This window comes from Lathyrus oleraceus, chromosome 6 (assembly GCF_024323335.1).
Source record: "Lathyrus oleraceus cultivar Zhongwan6 chromosome 6, CAAS_Psat_ZW6_1.0, whole genome shotgun sequence".
Taxonomy (NCBI): Eukaryota; Viridiplantae; Streptophyta; class Magnoliopsida; order Fabales; family Fabaceae; genus Lathyrus; species Lathyrus oleraceus.
In genome coordinates, this window is record NC_066584.1 from 368980890 (window position 1) to 368993507 (window position 12618).

The following is a 12618-nucleotide window of genomic DNA, read 5'->3' on the forward strand; positions in this document are numbered from 1 at the left end:
CATCCCACTCTATTGTTGCATAACTGTACATATAGACCTACATTGATACTTCCCTCTAAATAACAATTAAAATGCATTTGGTGTCAGTATGCATCAATACATAAACCTCTGCATCGATACACACAGCATGTGATAAATCACAAAACATTTCTGTTCAGTATGCATCGATGCATACGAGTCATGCATCAATACATGAAAGGCAAAAGACTCTATGCATCGATCCACACGATCCCTGCATCGATACATGACTAATTGAAACAGCCTGTGTATCAACACATACGCATCAGGCATCGATACATACTAGTGTAATAATCACATGCATCGATACACACGACTTTTGCATCGATACATGAATAATCAATTTCACCAAAAATTCACATATCCTACAGTATGCATCGATGCACACTATTATGTATCAATACATAAAGCTGTTTTGTGGTATAACAGCAACTGTTTTTGCAGCATATAAAAGACAGGTTACAACAGCAGTGCAAAATACGAATTCATTGAGGGAAAACAATTGAACACAGATCAAAAGCAGTGTTGGAGCAATTGTTTGAGAGCAATTAGAAACCTGAAAGAGACTTCATCTTCTTCATCTTCTCAATCACTTTTCTTCAAGCACATTTACACATAACCATTCTTGTTATTTGGATTAAAGAAGCATCGAGATAACGTTCAGTGGTACGATCAAGGATCTAGCTGTGGTTTGCAGTGGAACGATCGAGGATCTAGCTGAGTCGAAGATTGAAGGGGGTTTCTAGGAAAAACCTACTGGTTTGTCCTTCAAGAACTGGAGTGTTCTTGAGGGTTTGGGAGTCACATTTGCAGAACATATTCAGCCGCAGCGTTGCGTTTGGAGATCGGGGGATTTCGCAAGCAGGTCGTGGAACCGGTGAATTGTTTGCAATTTTGTGCAGGAAAATCTTGATCGTGCTCAGATCAAGTGAAGGTTCATACAAGAAGAGGTTCTTAGAGTTTAGAATTCTGTCTTTGTATCAACGGATTCGGCAATAATTGATAATCAAAGTTCTCAATTTCATTTGAAATTGAGAGGGAGACGTACCCACACGCGAGGACGACGTGGGGAACTTCCTTACCAAATCTCTGCGTATCATACTCTTACCTTACTCCTCTTTACGTTTTTCAAACTGTTTTCGCAATCTCAGTTAGTGTGTGGTGATTGTTTCTTTTTCAAGACAGCAGTGGCAAGAAAACTTTAATCAAACTCCATTGCTGTTTATCATCGATCACATACACACCAACTGTTTGATAAAACGGTTAGCTAGATTTTATTCATTGGAAATAGACTTTAATGATAAGTGCATTCAATTAGTTAAAATTCTGGTGTGAACTGTTTCTGTCATTCTCATTAAAATCCAACAATTTAACTTGTGTGTCCGGCTTTCCAGTAGAGGTTCAGAATAGACGGAAGTCGATTCGGGACTGATTTTTCCGCCAACTTTGAAAACTCTGATTAAATTTCAAATCCGTTAAATTTAAAAGAGGTGATCTATTCACCCCCCCTCTCGATCACTAGCCACACCGTCTAACATTGAATACATCACTTTTTATGATTATTTATATTTGTTAATTTTTTGTTTGAAAAGCTAAAACATGATATTATTAATGAACCGCAAGAGCTTAAGAAATGAGGAATAAATTCTCTGAACTGGGATTTACACTTGAGAGTAAAGTGTAATTTATCATCATTGAGAGTTATTCTCCTTAAAATATACCGGTGTTTTTCTCTTCTTGAATGATGAGAGATTATATTTTACTCTCTCCGAGTGTAAATAACAATTTAGAGAATTCAATCTCAAAGGAATGTCACTTGTAAAACAAATCCCAAATACACAACCAAAACAAATACGAAAGACTCAGCGTATAGCTGCCACCTAAACATAAAAACAAAATCCTGCTATATAGATATCTCATCTATATTTTTATTTCTCTCAAGATTCCAAGTCCGAATAAAAGGAGAGGGTTATGTTAGGCAGTCGACAGTTATCGTAAAACTTTGTTGAATCTCTATGACATGAATCAACTACGAAATAAGTAAGGACAACTGCATCGTCGTCTGGATGCATTGAAAAATAAGCAAGGGTTTCGATAATCTTGTGAAGTAGTATGGTAAAGAATTTTGTTCACGAGAGTATGATTCATTTTAGATCATGAAATATAGACACACTTATTGGAAAATATATGAAAATAGTGGACATTATGGTTAGAAGGAAGATCAAGTTCATGTGCCTACAAGAAACTAAGTGGACATGCGAAAAGGTGAGGGAATTAGACAACTCGTGATTTAAACTTTGGTACACTGGAAAAGTTAAATCGAGAAATGTATGTGGTGTGTGGGTGGGTGTTGGGGGGGGGGGGGAATTATTGTGGACAAGGAGTGGAAGAAGGATATTATGGATGTGAAAAGAGTATGAGATCAAATCATAGCCTTGAAATTTGCAGTCAGTGGAATAAGACACCTTTAATGATATTAGTACTTACGTATCTCAAGTTGGGTTGGCATAACACCTTAAGGTAAAATTTTGGGAGGATTTAGAAGACTTACTTCAGGATATACCACAAGGAGAGAAGCTCTTTCTAGGAGGGAATCTAAATGAACATGTATGGAGCATATCAAGAGGTTTTGAAGGCGTGCATGAGGGATATGGTGTTAGAGAGGTAAATGTGGAAGATAAATCCATCTTGGAGTTTTCGTCGGTCTTTAATCTTATTATAGCTAATACCTGATTTAGAAAGAGAGATAAACATCTTATCACATATAAGAGCGGAGCAACATGTTCTCAGTTAATCTTCTTTATTATTAGGAAGTCTGATTGAAAGTTTGCTTGTACTGTAAAGTTATTATGGGAGAAAGTTCGATTAACTAACATAGAGTATTGATTATGGATATAAGAATCAAGAGGAGATCTAAGAGAATAAGTCACATAGAAGCGCTATAAATCAAATGGTGGAATTCGAAGGATAAACACAAAGAAGTTTTCAACATAAGATCTTGGGGGGAGGGTTTGAACAACCACAAGGAAATGCAAATGATATGTGGAACAAGATAACCCAAGATATTAGAAAAGTAGATAAAGAGACATTTGAAGAATCAAGAGGTTTTTGACATAAGGGTAAATAGTTTTGATGGTGAAATGAAAGTGTTCAAAGTAAAGTTAAAAATGATTATTTTAAAGAATAATCTAGGTGTAAAAATTTTGAAACCTAGAAAAAGTATAAGAAAGCCAAGAACGAGACCAAAAAGGCGGCGAGTGAAGCAAGAACCCAATCTTTGACAAATTATACCAATTTTTAGGAACTAAGAAAGGAGAAAAATCTATATGTAGACTTGCTTTAGAAAGAGAAAGAAAGATAATAGATTTGGATCAAGTGAAGTGTGTTAAAGATAAAGAATGAAAGTTTTGGTTCAAGAAAAAGAATATAAAGCATAGGTGGAATACATATTTCTACAAGTTATTTAATAAAGGATATGATATCTCACTAGTCTCTAACGGACTCAACATTAGAGAAGAGGATCAAAAGTATAATTACTACCATTGAATTTAGAAACAAGAGGTTAAAAAAAGCGCTGGAATGGATGAGTAACAATAAGGCAGTTGGGCTAGAGAACATACTTCTTGAATTGTGGAAAGTTCTTAGGATAAAGGTATTGAGTGATTCACCAAACTCTTCAATGAGATTATGAGGTCAAATAAAATGTCATATGAATGGAGAAGAAACACTTTATTTTTAATCTATAAGAATAAGGAGGACATACAAAATTGTGTAAATTATAAGGTGTTAAACGATAGTACCGATCTAGAAGGGGGATTGAATAGATCAGTTTTTGAAATTTAGCGCTTTTTAAATAAAATTTCAACGGTTGCGGAAGCACCCTAGATTATAATCGTCTAAACGATCCGTTAATGGAAAGATCGAATATGCGTGAAGCCGAATGGAATAACTACGATAGAGATAATCAACCATTATCTAAATCAATCGATTAACTACCACAATCCTTGATGTCGTTACCTCTAATAATGCGTTAACACAATAAGAGAGCAAGTAAAATATTAATAGATTTGTGTGAGATTAGTTTTATCAAACACTTGGTGTGCACTTCACATTAAGTATTAATTTCACTCAAATTGAAAGTGCAGAATTTTACTCAGTTGCAATCGAGGTGATTGAACCAATTTATCGAACAGTTACTATGCACTACAATTAAGCAATATTGATTTTACTATTAATTTCACGCAAAAATTAATTTATGTAGAATTTAAATAAATAAGGGAAAGAGAGAACAAGACCGGATTTGTTGAGGCAGTTCCCCTATCATCCTCGCTTAGGGTACGTCTGCTCTCAATTATAAATCTAGAATTGAGATGATTTTATTAACAAGTTACAAAGTTTGTACAAGAGAACAAATGATCACCACCAACAAATCCCTAGTGTTATTGCAGATCCTATTCGCTTCTCTCCCCTTGATTCGAGTAGAACCAAGTCCTTCAAGCGTTTTGAACAAACCTTCGGTTACAGCTACCTTATTGCAAGAATGCCACATTCTCCAAAACTTCAGTTCGGTTGATTTCGATCACAAGTCGCTTGAACCCTAAGCTTTCTTCATAATCCTCCGTTTACTGTTACTTGTTTGACTGAACTCACAATTCTTCAAACTTTTCACTCGGCTGAATCTGTGAAGCAAAGGTTAGTGCAAAAACCCCAAATTCTTGGAGGACAAAACCCGAATGGTTTTATTCAAGAAAAACCCACACAAAGCCTCAACCCAAACTAAGATTACACAATCCTATTTGGACGTTATCATCACAACAATGCACAATGATCAACAAAAATTGTTATGTGTATTTGTTGAGAAATGCAATGGAGAATGAAGATGAAGATCATTTTGGTGTATATCTTTCACTTTTCTTGTTAATTATTGAAGAAGAGACTCTAGAATATTGATATGATGCATGAACTAAATAACAAACATAACATAATCATTTTGCAAAATTACACAGCAAAAAATTGAGTCCAAGCAGCGACCACTCAACTTGTTCATATAGTTCACTTGACCTGTATGGACCCGAGGCAAAATTATTCAAGTGAAACAGGCGATGGTTCGACTCAAACAGGGGATGAGTCGACTCAAACAGAGTTTTTCCAGGGTTGAGTCGATCTATGATTCGACCTGTTCAGACCTGTGACTACATGGTTCAAATGGAAATAGGCAGTGAGTCGATGCAACATGTGGATGAGTCGACTCATTCAGTTTTCCCAGGAATGGGTCGACCTGTTCAGACTCGAGAGTTACCCTCCGAGTCATGAGTCGACTCACAGTTCTTAAACTCTCAAAAATGAGTTTTGAGATGTATTTTGACCAATTTAAACCAATCTCTTATGAACCTAGGGTATTAACGATGATCAAGTGCATGATTCAAATCTATGATATGCTCATATATGCCTGGACATGTTGAACTTATATTTTGAACATGTTAGAGGATGAATGCATTATATGATGTGATGACACCATCCAAAGTACACGTTATGAGCGACTAGAAATGTTTGACATCATTAAAATAAGGACTGGGCATATTTGCCCTTACATACTCCCCCTTTTTAATGATGGCAAACCGTGACACAATCGTGTACTTTGATAAACATCCTCCCCCTGATTTTATGCATGCCTTCAAACATTCTACAATTATAAATCTGCTATATTAGCTACTGTATTTCCATTGCTTCTCCCCCTTTGACAACATAAAAAAGAAACAATGAAACGATCAACATGAAATAAAGATATTCATAAGCGCTTAGTCAACGACTTTGCAACATATAGACGTCAACAACCATGCACATAAGATGAAGTCAATGAAAAAAGTATAGGCATAAATATTACACGGAGCAAAATAAAATAAGTAAATAAGATTGCCATAATTGTTCAACATAAATTTTAAGACAAATACGTAAGTACAATAACATGCAAACATAGGGAAATGGGAATGCATTGAATTAAACAATCATCTAAGGTCATCTCCCTCGGGACGGGTCATTTCTGCCTCTATAGCCTTAAGGTGGACGCGAAGGTCTGTCTTCTTCATAGAGGTTGGTTAAGTCAATGACGTTCCGGTTAAGCATATTGACAGATCCTGCGAGAGCGCGGTGAGTGCTATCAATCCTTTGCAGGATGGTGGAGGAAAATGAGTTGAAGTTGTCACTGTGGGTTTGGATTTGACTCCTTAGGTCTGAATACCGTTCCTCTTGGAGGGAATCAAAAGATGCAAAGTTGTCACCTCGAATCTAAAGCTGATCCTACAAGGCCGTGAGTCTCTCCTCTTGAAGTGTAGCAAAATTTTGCTGATGTATTTGCATGTTTCTCAACATTTCCATCACTTCAGAATTTTCAGGTTGAGAAGAGGGTGTAAGCATATAGGATGAACGATTGCTGGTCTAGCCAGTATGTTGCCATTCTCCCCAGCCTTGGTTATCATATGGATGTTGTCCAGGAGTAGGACCTAGCCAATCTCCATGGTCAGTGACTTGTTGATCGTGCTCCGTAGGTTGAGAGTTGTCTTCATTATTTTCTTCCTGGTCTTCATCATCTTCATCCTCCTCCTCCTCATCCTCATCCTCACCATCATCTTCCAAATGCCGAGTATTAGAACCTGGAACTGGTTGACAAGTCTTGTATAGTCGCGGTGTACGATCCCAAGTGTAGCCCATCAAACTTAATATTTTCTGACAAAACTCTTGATTTGTAGTCACAAATTTATATGGAATTCCTTGAACTGAAACATTTACTCTATTAAGGATACTTTAAATAAATGAAGGATAACAAAGAGCAGTGCCTCTACCTGACTCCTTTAGAGAAAAGATCCTACTTGCAACATAGTGTGACCAATTCACTTTCATTATGTGTTTCAGCACATAAACCAGGTATACTTCGGCCTTGTCCACTATGGAGTAACCTCATTGTTTAGAAGGAATAATATGCATCACAAGCTAGTGTAAAATACTATCAAGAGGCTTCAACAGACCCGTAGTCACATTAGTAGGGAATAGATTGCTCTGAACAACATTTGGAGAAAACGGTTTTTTCAGCATTTGGTTTAAGGCATTCCTAAACTCATAGTCTGGAGCATACACAATGTCGGTAATCTTGAGGTCATTAGGATACGATAGTGGAGAGATCTCAAACAAAGACTTCCAAACATCATCATTCACTTCAATAACCTTATTACCAATATTGCATGCAAACTTAAAACCCTCGAATTTTCCATCAACGCCAGTATAAAATAGTTTGACTAAATCCTCATTATACTCAGTGATACAGTTTAAGAGCAAATCAATTTCTTGAAAATTTATCCGTTCAATAATTTCTGGAAGGTGCATGCGTCCAGCCACTAACAGTGAGTATACGTACTGCTTTATAACTGTTTTGTTTTTGAACTTATTTTCATAGGTTTCAGCAAGATCATCAGAGAGTAAGGATAAAGAAGTTACCGGAGTATTCGATCGAGATGGTGCAGTCCTATTGTGAGAGGAGGGTCCTCTAGCAGTTCTTTTTCCAGATGCTCTTGAAGCCATTTGAGTGTTGTTGGTAAGGAGATTTTAGTTTTTTTGTGTGTGAAAGAGAGTGTGTGTGTGAGAGAGAAGAACAAATGACTAAATCAATTGATTATGTAGAAAAAAAAATTCTTGAAAATTGAGTCGACCTAATTAATACTCAGATGAGCAATTTTTGGCAACGAAGAATCGACGCATGGGTTGACCTAGTGGGACCCGAATTTAATGCAACCTCTACAATGGGAAGCGAAGAGTCGACTCACACGTGTAATGAGTCGACACATTCATGTTTGAAATCCGAAACGAGTAGACTCTGGGTAGCAAAGAGTCGACGCATGGGTCGACCTGTTGGGACCCGAAGGAAATACAAGTATTGAGTTCTCATTAATGAGTCGACTCATGGGTCGACCAGTTGGGACCCGAGGGAAATACTGAGATTGAGTTCTCATTGATGAGTCGACTCATAGGTCGACCAGTTGGGACTCATGTTAGTTGTTAGAAGACATGAGATTCAAAAATGCTCCTAACGATGAATGCATGTTAAATATGATACCTAAGCAAGTTCAAGCATAATTCAAGCATAGAAATGGATTTCATTTAGATCAAACTAGAAAATGAACATCAAGAATTACATAGAACAAGTACATACATACATAGTTGATTAATATAAGTCAAATGGATAGGAATGATATTACCTCCAATGGTGATAGACGAAGAGTGCCCTCACATAGCCTGCACTTATAAATCAAGGAATAGACAGGCATAATATGTATACTTAAACACGATCCGAGATATCGAGAACACCAAGTTCCCTACGGATGTGGAAGAAAGGCTATGTCGCAAGTGGTTTTGTGAAAATATCGGCAAGTTGATTTTTGCTATCAACATGCTCGAAGACAACATCGCCTTTCTCAACATGATCCCTAAAGAAGTGATGGCTAATTTCAATATGTTTAGTGCGTGAATGTAGTATAGGATTTTTGGTTAAATTGACGGCGCTTGTGTTGTCACAAAAAATGGGAATACGTTCAAGTTGAACATTGAAGTCGAGTAATTGTTGTTTGAATCACAAAATTTGAGCGCAACAATGTATTCCGCCTCGGCTGCTGACAAAGCAACTGCAACTAGCTTTTTGCTGTGCCAACTCACTAAGGAATTTGAATAAAAATGACAAGTGCCACTGGTGCTTTTCCTATCTGATTTGTAACCGGCAAAGTCGGAATTGAAGTAACCAACCAAAGAATAATCACTTCCCTTAGAAAACCAAAGCCCATACTTTGAAGTACCACAAAGGTATCTAAGTATGTGCTTGACGACCTTTAAATGTGATTCTTTGGGACATGATTGATACCTAACATACATACATACACTAAACATAATGTCTGGTAGAGATGCAATAAGATAGAGGAGAGATCCGATCATACCTCTATACCTTTTTATATCTACCACGTTTCCATTTTCATCCTGATCCATATTAATAGCAATAGGTATTGGAGTGTCGATTACTTTAGAGTTTGCCATATCGAAGCACTTAAGTAGCTCATTACAATACTTCGTTTGGATCATAAAAGTTCCTTCTTCAAGTTGCTTGATTTGAAGTCCGAGGAAGTAATTTAGCTCCCCCATCATGCTCATTTCAAATTCTCCCTGCATCAACTTAGAGAATTCTTTGACCAAATTTATTTTAGTAGATCCAAAAACAATGTCATTTACATAGACTTGAACTAAAATAGAGTGTTTTCCTTGACGCCTAATAAAAAGGGTAGTATCAACCTTCCCTCTTGAGAATCCTTGCTCTAGTAGAAATTTGCTAAAACGCTTATACTATACCCTAAGGGCTTGTTTGAGACCGTACGAAGCATGCTTGAGCTTATAAACATGATTAGGATGCTCATAGTTTTCAAAGCCAGGAGGTTGAGATACATAGACCTCTTCATTAATGTAACCGTTTAGGAAAGCGCTCTTAACATCCATTTGAAATAATTTGAAATCTTGAGAACAAGCATAGGCAAGCAAAAGACGCATAGCCTCGAGTCGGGCAACCAGAGCATAAGTTTCCTCATAGTCGATGCCTTCCTCTTGGTTATACCCTCGAGCAACAAGGAGAGCCTTGTTGCAAGTTATAACTCCATTTTCGTCTAACTTGTTCTTAAACACCCATTTAGTGCCGATTACTCGATGGTCTCATGGAGGGGGAACAAGATCCCATACCTAATTTCTTTTGAATTGATTAAGTTCCTCTTGCATTCCTAAAAACCAATGTTCATCGAGTAATGCGTCTTTGTAGTTTTTAGGCTCATTTTGAGAAACGAAAGCGAAATGATAACAAAAGTTACTTATCTTTAACCGTGTGGTAACTCCCTTTGAGATATCTCCTAGAATATTATCAATGGGATGATCCTTAGAATATTTACATTCCAAAGGAATATCATTGTTATTAATAGAATGATCCTCCTCTTTCTTTTCGGAAATTTGATCTGGCTCCTCCTCAGCTTTTTTCGGATGGAGTTCAACACGTTTTTCTTCTTGATCTTTTATTATGTCTTCCGAAGGAACACCTGCACCATCAACAATAATACCTTCTCCGACAGTTTTCAGATAAGATTCATCAAAGGAAACATGCACAGATTCTTCAACAATAAGTAACCTTTTATTGTATACTGTATATGCTTTACTAGATTGAGAGTATCCGAGAAAGATACCTTCATCGACTTTTGAGTCAAATTTACCAAGGTTTTCTTTACCATTGTTTAATACAAAACATTTACATCCGAAGATATGAAAATGTGAAATATTAGGCTTCCTTCCCTTTAGCAATTCATAAGGGGTTTTGTTTAGAATAGGACGAATGAGTATCTTATTCAATACATAACAAGCCGTATTTATGGCATCGACCCAAAAATACTTAGGAAGGTCATTTTCATTTATCATAATCCTTCCAAGCTCTTCTAAAATTCAGTTTTTACGTTCCACTACTCCATTTTGTTGTGGAGTTCTTGGAGCAGAAAAATTATGATCAATGTTGTTTGTTTCACAAAATTCCTCAAAGAGGTGGTTTTCAAATTCACCTCCGTGATTACATCAAATAGTAACTATGCTAGTGTTCAATTTGTTTTGAGACATCTTGGCAAACTTTTCAAAAACAGAAAAAGTGTCACTTTTACTTGCTAAGAAGACAGTCCAACAAAATCTAGAGTAATCATCTACTATAACAAAACCATAATAGTTTCCACCTAGACTTTTAATTCTAGATGGCCCAAAAAGGTCCATATGGAGAAGTTGAAGGGGTCTCGTTGTGGAAACAATATTTTTAGATTTAAACGAGATCCTTGTTTGCTTTCCCATTTGGCACGCATCACATAAGTGATCTTTTGAAAATTTGATTTTGGGGAGACCAACTACTAGATCTTTTGCAACAACTTTATTTAGAAAGTCAAAGTTGACATGCGCTAATCGCCTATGCCAAAGCCATGAGTCTTCACTCATGGAGACAATACATTTAGTGCTAGTCAAAGATACTTCATTCAAGTCAAGCATGTCTACATTATTTTCCCTCTAGCCCTTAAGCACATCATTCTTTTTATCATTATGTTCAATCATGCAACAATCTTTTGAAAATGATACTTTATATCCTTTGTAACATAATTGGATAATACTAATGAGATTGTGCTTAAGGCCTTTAACTAAAAGGACGTATGAGATAGTAGTAGAGAAGGGATTACCTACACTACCTTTTCCTAGTATAGCTCCCTTGTTATTATCACCGTAGGTTACAAACCCTTTCTTCTTATCCATAAAGTCAAAGAACAAGGAAATGTCACCTGTCATGTGTCTTGAGCATCCACTATCGAGAATCCATGTTCTCTCCGTATCCTCAAGACATTCCACCTACAAATTTAAACAAGGGAAGGAGGTACCCAATTTTCATTGGGTCCTGTGAGTGAAACTTTGGTTGCATTTGGGCAACCATTGAAAAATACCTTTAGGAACCAAAAATCTCCTAAATCGGCATTTAGAAATAGTATGTCCCCTTTTGCAACAATATAGACAATTTAAGTTAGGATGAGAGTTACTTTTTCTAACTTGATCCTTTACCACATAAATGTACTTTTGATAAGCATTATTCATGTTACTTCTAAAATGTGATTGATCAATAGCAAAGGTAACTTTAGGTTGTAAAGCCTTGTCTAACTTAGCTTGAAGAGTTCTAGCCTCTCTTTGCCAAATGTGACAAGTTTCACATCCAGACCATCTAAACCAAAATCCCTTATCGTCTTCAGTTTTGCCTTTAGTAGCCTCTATCATAGATTTCTTAAGAGTTTCTAATTCCTTTTCGGAATCAGAAATCTTCTTTTCTAAATAACTGAAAATTTTCTTATTTGAGGCTAAGCATTTAAAAGCTTCCTTGGCCTCATTATGTAAAGTACTAAAGATATTTTGCAAATCAAAATAAGACATTTTATCAGCATGATCAAATTTAGAATGACTTACATTCTTTTTCTTCTTTTTATGATCCGTAAGACAAAGATTGACAATTTCTTCTTCATCACTTGAGCTATCATCGCTTGAGGACTCACTATCGCTCTCCCATGCAATGTATGATCTTCCAGCTTTGCTAGATTTGTTGTGGCGTTTGTCTTTTCCTTTGTCTTTCTTCAACAAGGGACAATCCGACTTATAGTGACCGACCTTTACGTAATTAAAGCATGATCCTTTTGACTTAGTTGTCTTACCTTCCTCTTGATTAGGGAATTTTGATTCTTCTATAGTTGACAAGATTTTTATTCGAATGTTGAACTTCATTCTTTCTAAGGTATCGGTTATACCTCCTTACGAACAACCTCATGTATTCATTCAAATCTTTATTACCATCACCTGATTCACTCTCACACGTATCATTGGTGGATAACTTAGATCTTGAAGCCTTTAAACCGATAGAATTCCTTTCGGTGTCCTTAGCTTTCTCCTTCTTTTCCTTCTTTTGACTCTTCTCATGTTTCTCAAGGTTCATGAGCTCTTTCTCATGCTCTTGAAGCTTTCCAAACAATG